The sequence below is a fragment of the Oryctolagus cuniculus genome, chromosome 1 (genome assembly GCF_964237555.1).
Source record: "Oryctolagus cuniculus chromosome 1, mOryCun1.1, whole genome shotgun sequence".
In the NCBI taxonomy this organism is placed as follows: domain Eukaryota; kingdom Metazoa; phylum Chordata; class Mammalia; order Lagomorpha; family Leporidae; genus Oryctolagus; species Oryctolagus cuniculus.
Genome location: NC_091432.1, coordinates 168,361,147 through 168,378,230, shown reverse-complemented (window position 1 = coordinate 168,378,230; position 17,084 = coordinate 168,361,147). Strand labels below are relative to the sequence as shown.

At 37.2% G+C, this 17,084-nt stretch overlaps 1 protein-coding gene across 7 annotated transcripts in view; it reads right to left on the bottom strand.

Moving 5' to 3' along the window:
* The window catches only part of RIC1 (RIC1 homolog, RAB6A GEF complex partner 1), a 185,700-nt gene that overhangs the window by 95,292 nt on the left and 73,324 nt on the right, over positions 1–17,084 (bottom strand). The gene's annotated exons all lie outside the window — the stretch shown is intronic.

Here is a 17,084-nt window from a genome sequence, read left to right as displayed (position 1 = left end):
TACATGAGAGAAACAGACTACCATTCTTCATTGCCTATGCTGGAATTCACATTTCTTTTCTTGTTAGCTCTCAATGTTGGCAACAATTAGCCTGTCAACAGCACCTCTATCCTCTCCATTTCCAGTCACTTACAATACTGGAAATCAATTTATCAGAACTATTAAAATTCTGTGCAAACAAGTCCAACAGCTTTTGAGGTTCCCAGTTTTGTGAAAATGAGCTTGATGTGCAGAAACCTCTCTTGCTTACTATTTTTCATATGAAAGTTTGTGCTGTATTACCATCCTGTCCTGCTATTGCTATGACCTGGAACATTTGATTCCTTCTATGTCTAAATGGCTAAGCTAGTTAAGTTTTACCATTCAGGCTGACATCCAATTAATAAGTCCACCTGATGTGACAGCCTCTAAAACGGTTAAGAGTAATACATAAGTCACATTTAAACCTTTCTTCACACACATTTTGTGATGAATTTCCCAAGATGTTCTCAAAGTACATGTAACTTTAAAGTTAATTTTCATTTTTCAAAGTAACAGATGCATAGACGTGAAAATTCAAATAGTGCTGGAAGACTTATAACAAAGAAAAGCACATAATTCCCATTTCAGTGAAACTTAAGACATGATTACCAAAAGCTACAGATCCTAATTTGAACAAGGCAACTCTTATAAAGACACCTAAGAGTCAAATGGAGAAAACTAAACAGAAACTAAGTATTTGATAGTAATTTTGTTGTTGAACATACTGAATGTATTAAGATCATGGTTTTGTTTCCTTAAAATGTCCACCTGTTACAGATAAAATTGGAATTTGCTTTAATTTTTTTTTTATTTCACAGAGTTAGACAGTGAGAGAGAGAGAGAGAGAAAGGTCCTCACTCCGTTGGTTCAGCCCCCAAATGGCCACTATGACCAGCACTACACAGATCTGAAGCCAGAAGCCAGATGCTTCCTCCTGGTCTCCCATGCAAGTGCAGGGGCCCAAGGACCCGGGCCATCCTCCACTGCCTTCCTGGGCCACAGCAGAGAGCTGGACTGGAAGAGAAGCAACCGGGACTAGAACTGGCGCCCATATGGGATGCCGACGCTGCAGGCGGAGGATTAACCAAGTGAACCACGGTGCTGGTCCCTGCTTTAAAATTTAATAAATACATATGGTAAGGAGAGAGTAATGTTGGTAACTTTTCAATTTGGGAGATGAATATATGGGTACACAGGAGTCCTATATATCTGACAAATTCCAAAATGTGCAAACCAATATATTTCCCTTGGCAAATTGAAAGCTTTGCCAGAATGTCTTTATAATTCTCAGGTGTGGTTGACACATTCAATGAAATTTTTACTCAAAGACTTTATCTCCCCACCAGACCCCCATTTGAAAGTCCTTAGGATATTTTGTTATCTCTAGTGGTTTCAATAATTTCAGAATGACATACTTTTCTACAAGTAGGTGAACTTTTATTTTTTTTCTCACTGTTCAAACTAGTGACATCTTTACTTTTGGTCTTAGAAATTTACATGTTGTTTCCCTTAATACATTAATAAAGGTTCTCTATTTCCTGAACTCCTACCAGGTTAGATACAGAAATTTAACCTATAATTTTCTCCTTTCTCTCTAATTTTTGTCTGTTTTCTGCATCTTTCAACACTTTTGCTGAATGTACTTCTGCTTTGTAATTTTCATCCCAAGAACTCTATCACCCACCCCATTTTTTCATTTTCAGAAAAAGATTTTCTTTAACATTTGAAAGAGTGACAGAGAGAGACAGAGACAGACATAGAGACAGAAATATATCTTCTATCCACTGGTTCACTCCCCAAACGCCTGCAACAAGACCCTGCTCTGGGCCAGGCTGAAGCCAGGAGTCAGGAACTCCATCTGGGTCTCTCACCCAGGTGGCAGTCTCCAAGCAATTGGGCCACCACTGGCTGCCTCCTAGGATGTGCATTAGTAGGAAGATGGATCAAAGCATAATAACCAGACTTGAACTTGGCACTCTGATATGAGATGTGAGTGTTCCAAATAGCCCCTTAACCTGTTGTATCACAACATGCCCCCCACACCACTCCTTCCCCAACACTTTTTTTTCTTAAAGCATCCTGTTTTGTTTCATTATGCAGTATTTGCCTAAGGTTGTCAATTATTTAAGTGTCTTCATTTTCTGCCTTGTCTTTTTTTTTTTTTTTTTTTTACCTTACATCTGTCCTTTACATTGGAAATTTTCCGAAGATGGCTAACAAGCCATGACTGTTTGTCCATATTTAAAAGGTTAACAACTAAAAGATGACTTAAAAGCTCAAGGTATGTATAGGTTGGGCTTGTCAACTGGTAGATTCATTGTAGCTGTGTCTTCTGTGGGGTTTTTTTTTTTTTTTTTTTTGAGGAGGCAGAGCGGGGGTGGGGGGGGGGAGGGTGGAAGTCTTCAAATACTAGTATTTGTTGAGCAGTTTTCCTGGGATGGTTAAATTTCTCCATGAAGTATCCTCAAACTTGCCTAGGATATATATGAATGACAGAAGTCTGGAGTCAACCAAGGAAAGACAACTTGATGAACTACTATCTAAAATTTTTACTTAATCATCATTTTTAGAATAGCATCTCACCTCTGCCCTGCTCTGTGCTGGGAATTCCTCTGGTTTAATCACAATATAGTTCCATTTCCTGTGAGGTGGAAACATATGAATCCTTATTCAGATTTTCAAACAATCCCCCTAACAATGGCCCCTGCCTCAATCCTATACTGTAACATCAGTTCATCTAATTCCTGAGCCTTTTTGAGTGTTTTCTACTGGTATCCTCTAAGTATTTAGTCACTCAAGACTAAATTTTCATTTTTTTCTATAAATTTTTATTTATATAAGGTGACCAAATTTCATGCATTTCATAAATACAGGTTTAGGAGCACAGTGATACTTCCCACCCTGTTCTTTCTCCCACACATGTTCCCATGTTCCCTTCTCTTTCCTTTCTTATTCTTTAATTTTTATAAGACATGCTTTCAGTTTATTTTATAATCCAAAGCTTAATCTTCCACTTAATAAAGAATTCAACAGTAAGAAGAACAAAACACTGTTCCTCAACAGTAGAGAAAAGAGCTGTAAACAATAATCACATCTTAAAATGTCAATTCTGCTCAAATACCTTTTTTTACTCTATTAGTTACAACATATCAGAGAAAACATGGTATTTGTCTTTTTGAGATTGGCTTATTTCACTAGGTATACTGATTTAGCTGCATCCATTCTAATGGAATTTCATTCTTTTTTATGGCTGAATAGTATTCCATAGTGTATATATACAACATTTTCATTATCCAGTCATCAGTTAATGGAAATCTGGGTTGATTCTGTATCTTAGCTATTGTGAATTGAAATGCAATAAACATGGGATAAAGATAACACTTTCATCTGCTGATTTCATTTTGTTTGTGTAAATTCCCAGGAGTGGGATGGCTGGGTCACTGGTGGATCTATTTTCAGATTTCTGAGGTATCTCCATACTGTCTTCCACATGGCTATACTAGTTTACATTCCTACCAATGGTGGATTAGGGCACCTTTTCCTCCCAAACCCTCACCAGGATTGTTTTTTAATTTTTGGATGATACTCATTCTAACTGAGGTGAGGTGATATTTCACTGTGTTTTTTTATTTGCATTTCTCTATGGCAAGTGATTCTGAGCATTTTTTTCATGTGCCTGTTGGCCAATTTGTATTTTATCTTTTGAAAATCGCCAGTTCATCTCCTTTGCCTATTTCTTAACTGGATTGTTGTCTTGTTGCTGTTGAGTTTCTTGAGCTCTTTCGAGATCCTGGATATTAATTCTTTATCAGCTACATAATTTTCAAATATATTCTCCCATTCTGTAGGTTGCCGTTTCACTTTGTTGAGTGTTTACTTTGTAGTGCAAAACCTTCTTAGCTTGATGTAACCCCATTTGTCTTCTTTTGCTTTTATTGTTTGTACTTCTGGGGTCTTTTCCAGTAAGTTTTTGCCTATGCCAATGTCTTGCAGGGTTTTCCGAATGTTCTCCTCTAGTAATCTGATTATTCAAGTTTAATGGTATTTGTATGTCATTTTTCTTATTAAATTTCTAGCTGAAAGGTTAGAGATATCTCTAGCTTTCATTAAAGATGGTAATACTACAACTTTTTATTTTGTTGATTTTCGAACAAAAAAAAAAACCTTGCATCATTACCTTAAAACTGAAAATCCTCTATTCTTTATGTAAATACTATTGTTTATTAATGTATCATTTAAAGCAAGAGACCAGCACTGTGACGTGTCAAGTAAAGTCACTTCCTGTGATGCCAGCATCCCTCATGGGCACTAGTTCCAGTCCTGAATCCATTTTCAAACCAGCTCCCTACTAATGCTCCGAGAAAAGCAGAAGATGGTTCAAAAACTTGGGTCTCTACACTCACATGAGAGACCCAGATGAAGCTCCCAGCTCTGGATTCAGCCTGGCCCAGAGTTTCCATTGCAGCTATCAGCGGATTGAACCAATGGTTGGAAGTTCTCTCTCTATATATATATATATTTTTTTTCAACTAATCTTTAAAAAAAATTTTAAAGCAAATTTACATAATCCTGATTTCTCAAAAGCTGCTACTGTGAAATTATAAACACACTTCACAGGGAAGTTTCCATTATGTTCCAAACATACTATAATGCAGTAAAACTGTAAAAGTTATATTAATAAAATCTTTGCTTTAACAAAACTATTATGACATATAGTTCAACAATAATATAGCATCAGATAGTTGGAAAAGAATCACTGAAGATAAGGCTGGAAGGATAAATTGAAGCCAGATTATGAAGGACACTAAATGTCACAAAAATAGTATTATATTGAGCACTTACTGTGTATGATATATTGTACAAAATGTTCTACACATACCATGTGAAGCAATCATTTATAATTTGAGAGGATTATTCCCATTTTTCCAGAAAAGAAATCTCAACTTGAAAATATTCAGAACTTTACTCATGGTCACAAAGGTAACAAGGGTACGAGCTAACATTTCAGTCTCTGGGCTTCAATTCAACTTCTTAGCAACTGATTAATTATTAGAGCTGAGCAGGAGATGTAACTTCTGCATAAAGAAATAATGAATGAATGCTAAAAATAGATTGAGGATGGAATGAGGAGGGAGTATAGTCCATAGGCTAATTAGAGACTGTTAATGTTATGTTGTTCACATCTGGGCTCACAAAACAATCTGTGGTTTCCTAACTACATAAAATTAAGTACGGCCATATGACTTCAGCTTAAAGTTTGAGAGTAATTTGTGTTACCTATGGTAAAAGGATTTTAGAACCAAAACTGTGCAATAAACTTTATTAATATACTAAATAAATTACTGACAGTTAAGAATTTTGTCAAGTAAAACAAAACAAATAGTCTGTGAGTACTCCACTTAAGTGATTTTACTAACTATGGAGTCTGAGAATTAGAGAGGGAGAGAAGAAGACAAAGTAACAAAACCTAAGAGACTTGTGGGAACATCACCAATACTAACGTATGTGCAATGAGTCCTAAAGGCAAGAAAAGAGAAGAACATTTGAAGAGACAGTGGCTGAAAAATTTTCCACATTTCATAAAGACATGAACCTATACATCCAAATATCTCAGCAAATTCCAAAGATAATTTTTTAAGAGATCCACATTGAAATACACTAGATTCAAACTGTCCAAAGACAAATAATCTTAAAAGCAACAAGGTCAGTGACTCTTCATGTATAGAGGATCCTTAATAAGGTCAACAGACAACTTATCAAATCATGGGGGCGAGACTGCACTGAGATGACATATTTCAAGTGCAGAAAGTAAAAATGTAAACAAAGTATTATATATATATATATGAATAAAGTATCCTTCAAAAACAAAAAAAAAAAAATTAAGACTTTCCAGGCACACAAAAAGACAAGGGAATTTGTCACAGGTAGACTTCAACTAGGAGAAATGTCAAAGTTGAGTCCTTTAGGCTGAAGTGAAAGGACAAGAGCTAGTAACTCAAAACTATGTGAGCAAATAAAGAACACTGATAAAGGTAACTATAAAATAGATAAGCTAGCAGCATTATACTTTTGGTTCAGAAACCAGTTTTCCTGCATGATGTAAAAGACAAATGCATAAACAGTACTTATCAGTGTATAGCAATAGTTACACAATCTGTAACAACATTAAAGGAGAGGGATGGAAATGTAAGCAGCATTTTTTGGGGGGTATACTACTAAAGCTAAGTTGGTATGAATTGAAACTGGTCTGTTGTATATGTGAGGTGTTAATTATAATCTCCAACATAACCATCAATAAAATATAGAGAAAAGGAAATAAAGGAATAAAAACAGTACAATGTAAAAGATCAAACAAAAAAGAAAGCAGTCATGGAGAAACCTAAGAATGAAAAAGATGTAGACCCATACAAATCAAAAAGTAAAATGGCCTAAGTCCTTATTTATCATTATTACTTCAAATGTCAATGGATTAAATGCCTCTAATAAAAGGCAAATGTCACAATGTTTTAAAAAATAAATTATTTCATTTATAAGTTATCTATAAGAGGCTCATTTCAGATTCAAACACAAAAATGGGCTGAAAGTGAAGACAGAAAAAGATACTCAATGCAAATAGTAAGTGTGGCTGTAGTAATAACAGAAAAGATGGACTTTAAATAAGAAACTGAGAGGACAATGAAAGACTTCTATAGTCATATTTATACATTACATATATTTTTATAAATAAAATGGTCATTTCTGCAAGAAGATACCATAATCATAGGTAGATATGAGTCAAACAACAGAGTCTCAAAATATGTGGAACAAACACTGATAGAACTGGAGAAAGCAACAGGCAATAATTGTTGCAGATGCTTCAGTATCCCATTTTCAATAATGCATAGAAAAACAAGACAAGTTAGTAAAGAAATAGAATCTGAACACAATTAATTCATTATATAAGGCCAACATTACCTTGACACCAATGCCAAACAACAAAAAATGCCAACAATAGAACAACTATGGTCCAACATGCCTTGCCTTATAAATATAAATGCAAAAATCCTCAACAATACATTCGCAAATCAAATCCAGTGGCAAACAAAGGATGGAATACCATAATCAAGTGAGATTTATCTTAATACAATGGTGACAGAACATTAAAAATTAATCCATGCAATACTCCACATTAATAGAATGAAGAAAAAAATATCTGATGGGACCAATGCTGTGACACAGTGGGTTAAAGTCCCAGCCTGCAGTGTTAGCATCCTATATGGGTGCCAGTTCGAGTCCTGGATGCTCTACTTCCAATCCAGCTCTCTGCTATGGCCTGAGAAAGCAGAAGAAGATGGCCCAAGTCCTTGGGCCCCTGCACCCACATGGGAGATGCAGAAGAAGTTCCTGCCTCCTGGCTTCGGATCAGCTCAGCTCTGGCTGCTGCGGCCATTTGGGGAATGAACCAGCAGATGGAAGACCATTCTGTCTAACTTCCAAATAAAAAATAACTCTATAAAAAAAATCTGAGCATGATCTTCAAGCAAAAATAGCATGACAAAATCCATCCTCTTTCATGATAAAAACACAACAAACTAGGAAAAGAACTACTTCAACATGATAAAGAATATAAATGAAAAAATAAACAGCTAACATCTTACTCAATGGTGAAAGAATGACAACATTCCCACTAGAATCAGAAAAAAATAAAAGTATGCTGCTTTCATCATTTCTATTCAACATCATACTAGAATTTAGACAAAATGATCAGGCAAGAATAAGAAATGAAAAATCAGCCAATAGGAATACAAAAAGCAGAACTATCTCTGTTCAAAGACACTGTGTTAGTATAAACAGGAAATCCTTTAAAAAAATCGATAAAAATTGTCATTAGAGTTATTAATTCAACAAAGTTGCAGGACACATGATCAACACAGAAAGATAGCATATTTCTCTACATTAGCAGTAGAGAATTCAAAAAGGGGAGGAACTCATAAAACAACTCCATTTCACTGAACTAAATAAATAAATAAATAAATCACTTAGAACCATCTGAATGGTGATCCTGGCTACAAGCTTAGGCCGCAGCCCAGCCTCAGCCATTGTGGATGTTTGGGTAGTGAACCAGCAGATGGAATGTTTCTTTCTACCTCTCAAAACAAAAAAACCTACACAACCATATTGAGATACCACTTCATCCACTACAATGGTGATAATAAAAAATCATGGAAAATAATAATTATTGACAAAGATCCATGGAGAGACCATGGATCTGGGAAAACAGTCTGGTGGTTTCTCAAAAGCTAAAGAATTACCACATGTTCTAGCAATCTAATTCCCAGGTATAATAGCCAAAAGAATCGAAAAATGGGGCTTTAAACAGAAATTGGACACAAATATTCATAAGTACTATCTACAACAGCCAAAGGTAGGAACAATCTCAGTATTCATTGATAAATAAAACAAAAATGATAAACACAATGCAGTATATCCATACAACAGAATATTATTCAGCCATAAAAAGAATGAAGTACTGATACATGCCAAAACAAAGATGAAACTCAAAAACATTAGGCTAAATTAAAGAAGACACAAAAGGTTACATATTGTATAATTCCATTTATATGAAATATCCAGTGTGGGGAGCAGCTCGGACTAGACTAAGTTACTGGAATTAAGACTTATTCTATGCATCTGCTCTCCCACAATATGGCGCTGAGAAGGGAGAAAACAGCTTCTACACAGCTGCCTCCAGTTCAACCAATAAACTGTAGGACTTACTCCTGATTGGAGGAGAGCAGCATACTCGGCGTGTGGGTAGCAGAGTTGGGATTGGTGGAAGAGGACTATAAAGGAGGAGAGAGACAACATGCACCAGGAACATCTATCTGAAGGAACACCTGTGCAGCCCCCGAGAGAGCCGGCCGGCGGTGTGCCGCTCCCCCGTGGAAGTGGGGAAAGTGGCCAGGGGGAACCGCCCTTCCACGGAGGTGGAAGGGACGGTAGCCAACCTGGGAAGAACCAGCAGCAAACCCGGGGAGGGCCGAGCAGACAAAAGAACAGCGCAGGGTCCTGTGTCGTTCCTCCACGAAGAGGGGGAGCGACAATCCAGAATAGTCAAGTCCATAGAGACAAACAGAGATATGGGCCTGGGAGCACCGGAGAAGAGAGTGACTGCTTAATAGATTTGTGACTTACACTTGCAGTAAGGTAGAAATTCTGGAACTAGATAATGATTGCACCAAACACTATAAATGTACTTATTGCCAGTGAACTCTGACAAGGGTGGGGAATATCAGGCACACAAGTTACTTAATCAGGTGCTTCCCCCCTCAATCCATGATGGGTTTATGAGAGAAGAAACAGAAACTTTAAAGGAAACCAAGAAAAGCATGTGCATCTGGGTGCAGGCTGGCGGGTACTCAGGCAGCCCAGGAGAATTCAGGACCTAAGAGGAGAAAGACCAATAAAGATAAGACCTAAAAAAAAATAAAAAAAGTTAAGAATGCCTGTTTAATGGATATAAAAGGATACCTTATCTTAAATTTTAATTAAATACTAGTCTCTTTCTTCACTTGATAAATTTTTAAAGTTCTTTAAATAAAATTGCTGATGAATAAAGGAAATAGTGATTAAGTACCATTTGTTTAAGTATTCTTGAAAAACAATTTTTTTTTCTTAATGCAGTCTCTGATCAACTGTGTGATAACATATTCTAAGTTGTGGTTCTCAAAGTCAAGAGATTTACATTTATATTATGTCACTGGCTAGCTAGAATGACTTCAAGTAGACAATTTGGCTTGCTTAAGAGAATACTTCCAAATATGTATTAAAGTTTAACTTTAGTAAATTCATTAATTTCAGTATGTAAAACACAACATACTTTCAGAATTAAACTGGACAGCACAAAATTGAGAAAACTGAGATTATAGCAAAAATCCAAGATTTGACAAACCCAGCTACACTCAATTTACAAAATATTTACATCAGATTTGTTAAATCAATTTATGAAGTAGATCTTACTCTTACTACTTGAGTAATCTTTCTCTAGACAACTTTTAATAGATTTTTGTTCATTCATTTAAAGTATATAAAATAAACATTTAAGCTTGAATACTACTGTAAAATTAACTTGATTTAAACTAGCAAATATTACAGCTGAGTAAATAATGATAATGTAAATAAATAAAAGTATTAAAGGTTTATCAGTATTAAAGAAGTTATCTTTGCAAACAACTGGTTTGCAAGTAGTGTACAAATGACTACTCTGCTAAAGTGCCCAGTCCCTGTGACTGCTTACATCTGATACATGATTCAATTTCAGAAATGCTTTTGAACAAGATCATTTGTATTTTTTAGTAACTTCTTTAAAAAGGGGGGGGGTGTACTTATTTATTTTGAAAGACAGAGTCAGACAGAGAGAGTGATCGTCCATCCATTGGCTCACTCTCCAGATGGCTGCAAAGGCCAGAGCTGGGCCAGGCTGAAGTCAGGAGCCAGTAGCTTCACCTGTATCTGCCACATGGGTGGCAAGGGCCCAAACCTTTGGGCCATCTTTCCTGCTTTTCCCAGGCCATTAGCAGAGAGTTAGATCAGAAGTGGAGTAGCCAGGACAAGAACCAGCACCCAAAAGGTATGCCGGCATTGCTGGGAGTGGCTTCACCATATTTGCCGCAAGCTGGCCCCTTCTAAAAACTTTTTAAGGTTTTGTCATACTTTACATTCTAAGTCACTCTAAAACGTCACAGTCAAAGAAGCAGAAATTGTCTTCTTTTCTGAACACATATAAATTGTCTTAAATATCCAATGGAGTTTATATTTAAGAATTCTAGGGGCTTGCAGTATGGTGTAGCAGGTTAAGCCTCTACCTTCTCAGCAAAGAGAAGGTACTGTCAGTGGTTGACCCCTAAAGGGGAATGAAAAATGAAATGCTTCTATGAGACAAACTAGCCAAAGTTCCCATAGCCTTCAATAGGGAGAAATTTCCCATAAAATTGATAAAATCCCCAAATCAAACAATACTGCCCTCAAATGTATCATAAAAATCATAGAGAAGTCTTAAAAGAAAAATAAGGAGGTTGCCTCCAATGCATGTCAAGTATCTCTTAGAGAACTAAACCAAGTGACATAGAAAACACACTACACAGGGGCTGGTGCCATGGCTCACTTGGTAATCCTCCACCTGCAGTACCGGCATCCCATGTGGGCGCCAGGTTCGAGTCCCAGTTGCTCCTCTTCCAGTCCAGCTCTGTGCTGTGGCCCTGGAAGGCAGTGGAGGATGGCCTAAGTGCTTGGGCCCCTGCACCTGCATGGGAGACCAGGAGGAAGCACCTGGCTCCTGGCTGTGGCGGCCATCTTGGGGGTGAACCAACAGAAGGAAGACCTATCTCTGTGTGTGTGTCTCTATCTCACTAACTCTATCAAAATAAAAAAAAAAAAAATCACACTACACAATTTAATTCAATAGGCTTTGATGTGAATAAACTACACTGTGCATATCTCAAAAAAACCAAAATGCCCGCATGGGAAAATAATGTGTCAGATAATTTGATGCATTTGGAGTAGGGGCACAGAAACTTCCAGAGTACAATTAATTATACCATGTTTTTCTCTGCAATACAACCTACCTAAGGCTTATCTTAATTTCCAAGTTTACAGCACTACCTTCCTTAGCTACAAAACTTACCTGGACAAGAGAATACTTCCCCTGAAATACTATTAGGTTTTTTCATGACATTCAGTCACTTGGAATTTGTTGATTTTACACTGCCATTAACCTTAAATACTTGCTCATAAAATCTTATATCTCTAGGCCGGCGCCGCGGCTCAATAGGCTAATCCTCTGCCTGTGGAGCCAGCACACCGGGTTCTAGTCCCGGTCGGGGAGCCAGATTCTGTCCCGGTTGCCCCTCTTCCAGGCCAGCTCTCTGCTGTGGCCCGGGGGGTGCAGTGGAGGATGGCCCAAGTGCTTGGGCCCTGCACCCCATGGGAGACCAGGAGAAGCACCTGGCTCCTGCCTTCGGATCAGTGCGGTGTGCCGGCCACAGCGTGCTGGCCGCGGTGGCCATTGGAGGATGAACCAATGGCAAAGGAAGACCTTTCTCTCTGTCTCTCTCTCTCTCTCTCTCTCTCTCACTGTCCACTCTGCCTGTCAAAAATTAAAAAAAAAAAATCTTTTATCTCTTCAGCAACAATGTATGGCTAGTGTCTCATAAATGAGATTAAACACACAATAAATGTTCGATGAAGATAAAAAGGATTAATTCCACTCCAAATTTCCAAATCTTAAGATTTTTGATTCTGGAATGTGCCAAACATGATCTAGGAAGTTCTGGCAGCCACAGGTGACACTTGTTCTCCAACAATGGTTCTGGACAGGCTGAAATGGCTTCTTTCCCCTAAACTCTGTAAATTATTTTTCATCAATTGTAAATAATATAATTGCTTACTGGAATGCCCATAATTAAGTATTTATGGATGAAACAAAAATAATGATGTGTTGGTGTGCTTAAATATACTCCAGTGTAAAAAGATTGGAAACTGTTTAAGCACACTGATGGACACAAAGATGGTCGCTTTAGTATTCTATTCAGAGAGTAGCCCTCTGGAAACAAACCAAAAAAACTCCACAAAATATATGAAACAATTGTATTCAGACATTAGATAGCAGCAAGCACATTACTGCTACGTTGAGTAAAAGGACATAAAATTTTCTGAAGGAAGTAACTTTCCAGACTGTCATATAAGGCAGCAAAACCCAAGCCCAGTATGGCAGCCACATTATATTGAGGACAAAAAGACTGCAGTTCAAGGATGCTGAAGCAGCTATTTGTGGAGCAGAGTACCAGAGAGGTAGCAGTCATACAGACAAAAAGCTCTGGAAACCCGAGTTCCTGAGTTTTACCAAACACTAAGCTATGCATACCAAAAAGCCTCAAAACATCCAAAAAAATTCTTCAAATAACCTAACTGCCATCCATACAAACTTTAACATGCTTTAAAGAAAAAAACAAAATCAGGAAATCAATAATGTAATATAATATCCAGCATTCAATATAAAATTACTAGACATGTGATATGAACTTGCAATTCTATTCCTAGGTATTTATTTACCCAAGAGATATAGGACGACTGGAGAGTGAAATTCAAGTAGAATATAAAATTTCAGATCAGTTTCACATTTTCACCTTTTATCTTCATATACCCTTATTGATTCCTTTAAATAAGAAAGCATTCATAGATTATCAGTGTATGCCATGGGAGTACATGTGAGGGTCAGGTATCTCTTGAGTATAAGGGAGGATAAGAGAGTTGAGGGCACAAGCATTATAGAGTAGAAAAGATGTTTGACCTGAGCTTAAAAACTAAGTCAAATAGGTCATGTGCATGAAAAAGATAGCAGAAAAGGCATATTTAGTACAGTAAAAAAAATAAACAGAGGCACTGAATTAACAGGAATTGTGAGTTTAATGCATCTAAAATATAGCTTCTAAATACCTTCTTTAGTTGCTAGAAGGATTATATGAATTCTCATTTTTAAAATCTGAAAAATAGTGGTGATATAAGGATTTGAGGAGACTTTAAAACATGATTGTGACAGTAGTTGTCATTTTTGTCATGTGCCAATGTAAATACTTATGTAGTCCAAGACACTATTCTAAGCAATTTTTTCAAAATATTTTATTTATTTATTTGAGAGGCAGAGTTACAGTGAGAGGGACAAAGGTCTTCCTTCCATTGGTTCACTCCTCAAATGGCTGCAATGGCCAGAGCTGCACCAATCTGAAGCCAGAAGCCAGGTGCCTCCTCCTGATCTCCCATGTGGGTGCAGGAGCCCAAGGACTTGGGCCATCTTTCACTGCTTTCCTAGGCCACAGCAGAGAGCTGGATTGGAAGAGGAGTAGCCGAGACTAGAACCGGCACCCATATGGGATGCTGGCGCTGAAGGCAGAGAATTAACCTACTGTGCCTCGGCGCCGGCCCCCTAAGCAATTTTTAATGTTTGATGAATCCTTGCAGAAACCTTGTGAAGTAGTTAGGTCTAATTATTATATAAACTAATTCACACCTAGTTGCACACTAATGAGTACCACAGCTAGGAATCAGCATAATACTGCACTGTGGCACAGTAGGTTAAGCCTCCACCTGCGGCACTGGCATCCTATATGGGTGCCAGTTCAAATACCAGCTGCTCCACTTCCAATCCAGCTCCCTGCTGGTGGCCTGGGAAGGCAGTGGAAGATGGCCCAAGCAATTGGACCCCTGTACCCACATGGGAGACCCAAAAGCTCCTGGCTACTTTACTCTGCTTCCCCCAACACACACACACACACACACACACACACACACAAATACATTTGATCAAATTAAGAAACTTTTTTTTTACCAGTTAATGAGTTAATGCTAGCTCTAAAGGAAGAAGAGAATAACTTAAGATTAGCAATTTCTAGCTTCATTGTAATTTACCCCTTCAAAACTGAAGCTTCTCTGCAGGAGAAACTTACATGATTTGATAGAGACATCTGCTAAGTCACATCAAATTTAATTTATTTTCATATTGAAAAATAACCACAGACAGTCATATGAAGATCTTACATGCACTAGTTCATTCCCCAAATGCCTGCAACACCCTGATCAGAGCAGGCTTAAACCAGTAGTTCAGAACTCAACCTAGGTCTCACACATGGGTGGCAGGGACCTAAGCACTTGAGTCATCATCCACTGCCTCCCAGGGTACCTCTATTTTTTTAGGATTATTATACACTCCAAATCATTTCTCCTTTTTCCCATTCACCAATCCACAAATAAATCCCAAAGTAGTAGATGGCTGGCTGGGAAACAATCAGGGTTGAGGCAAAACCAGTAGAGTATTAATGGTTAAAGGCACAGAATTTGGTGCTACTTACATTTATGCTGAATCCTGGCTGAGGAACTCATTAGTGTGCAACTAGGTGTGAATTAGTTGTCCTCTCTCTGCAGTAGTAATTAGACCTAACTACTCCACAAGGTTGCTGTAGGGATTAATCAAACATTAAAAAATTGCTTAGGGGGCCGGCGCCGAGGCACAGTAGGTTAATTCTCTGCCTTCGGCGCCAGCATCCCATATGGGCGCCAGTCTAGTCCCAGCTGCTCCTCTCCTGATCCAGCTCTCTGCTGTGGCCTGGGAAAGCAGTGGAAGACGAGCCAAGTGCTTGAGCCCCTGCACCCACGTGGGAGACCCGGAAGAAACTCCTGGCTCCTGGCTTCAGATTGGTGCAGCTCCAGCCGTTGAGGCCATTTGAGGAGTGAACAAATGGAAGGAAGACCTTTGTCTCTGTCTATCCCTCTCACTGTCTGTAACTCTACCTCTCAAATAAATAAATAAAATATTTTGAAAAAAATTGCTTAGAATAGTGTCTTGGACTATATAAGTATTTACACTGGCACATGACAAAAATGACTACTGCCACAATCATTTTTTAAAGTCTCCTCAAATCCTTATATCACCACTATTTTTCAGATTTTAAAAATGAGAATTCATATAATCTTTCTAGCAACTAAAGAAGGTATTTTCATTACTATTTTATGAATGGGTTCTGAAGAAAAACTAAGAAATTTGCTAGACTAAAGCACACAAATACATAACAGCCTGATTCTAAGCTGTGAAATTGTTTTCAGAGAACAGATTTTATTTGGTTTTTCTGTAGAAGTTACCAAAAGTTACACACTGGCAAAAAGGTACACTATCAAATAAATATATATCACTTGAATCTTAGAAATGAGGTAAAAATTTGGTGAAAGAAATAACACATTAGTGATAACAAGTTATCTTTTATTAATTTCCCCATACACCAAGTACTTATCTAAGCTTTACATATAGATGATCTCATCTATTTTATTAACTGATTACCACTGTTATCACATCCTACAGATGAAGCAACTAGTTCTTGACAACATTAAATAACTTGGAAGAGGTCACACAGCTTATAAACAGCAGAGCTGACATTCAATTCCAGGTCTATCTGACACCAAAGCCTAGCTGTTTAACTTCTATTTATGCTTCTCTGAGGTAATGCATGTTTTGTTGAGCCCAGGCACTGAAACTCAATCTCTTCAATATACAGAAAAAAATCCCAAATTATAAACAGATTAATGTTCTTTCTTTAGTCCTCTATCTTACTGTACACAGTGAAGCATACGTTTATGCATTGTCAGGACTCTCAAGTGGCATCCCCTGCAGTATCAGAATCAGGTCAGAAGTTTTTTAAATTTTCTCTGGAGTACAAAAAAGGAATCTCAAAATTCTTTTTTTGATTAAGAAAAGGAAAGAAAGCTGGGTGTGGCTTATTACTTGGGTCAAATATACTAATATGATAATAAACAGGGAAAGTGGACTAAGTGGTGTATAGTAACACTACCTCACAATTTTTGTTTTATAAATTTAGAAAGGAAAAAATGCTATTCTAAAACACTGTAAACATACAAATCATACTGAACTCTAATACAAAAAACAATATTTTACCTGTCTCAAGAGAAACTGTTTCCCTATTCCACCCATAGTAATAAAAATTAACCAACACATTAAGTTGATTCTGAGTATCTAAAATCAAGCAGTGAAAGGAGATGATACAGTAGTTCAAAATACTCAAGAAAAAATTTCAGACATTACAACATCTCTTCTTCAAAAGGCTCACAAAACTATCACTGGGAGATTTATATTACTCAAAAATTTCTAAATACATCACAATGTCCTTATTTTAAGGAATAGATTTTTATGTCAAAAAGGCTTTGTTTAGACCTTCTACTGAAAAAATTAATTAATCTCCTCATTAAAAATGCACACAACTAATACTTCAGTTAATGCTATACTGTTACAAACACTATGGCTGGACCATCAAGAAAACCTAGATAGTTCCTAAATCTATGATATAAAAATTTTATCTACATAAGGGTACTTCAAAAATTCCAGGGAAAATGGAATTAAAAGGTAATTTTGATGTGAATAAATTTTGCAATCCAGGCATATTACTTTCTTAATGCTCATTTTCCATAAAGGTACCCTATACTTTTCGATGTTAGTCTTCCAAACTATACAAAAATCTTCAAAA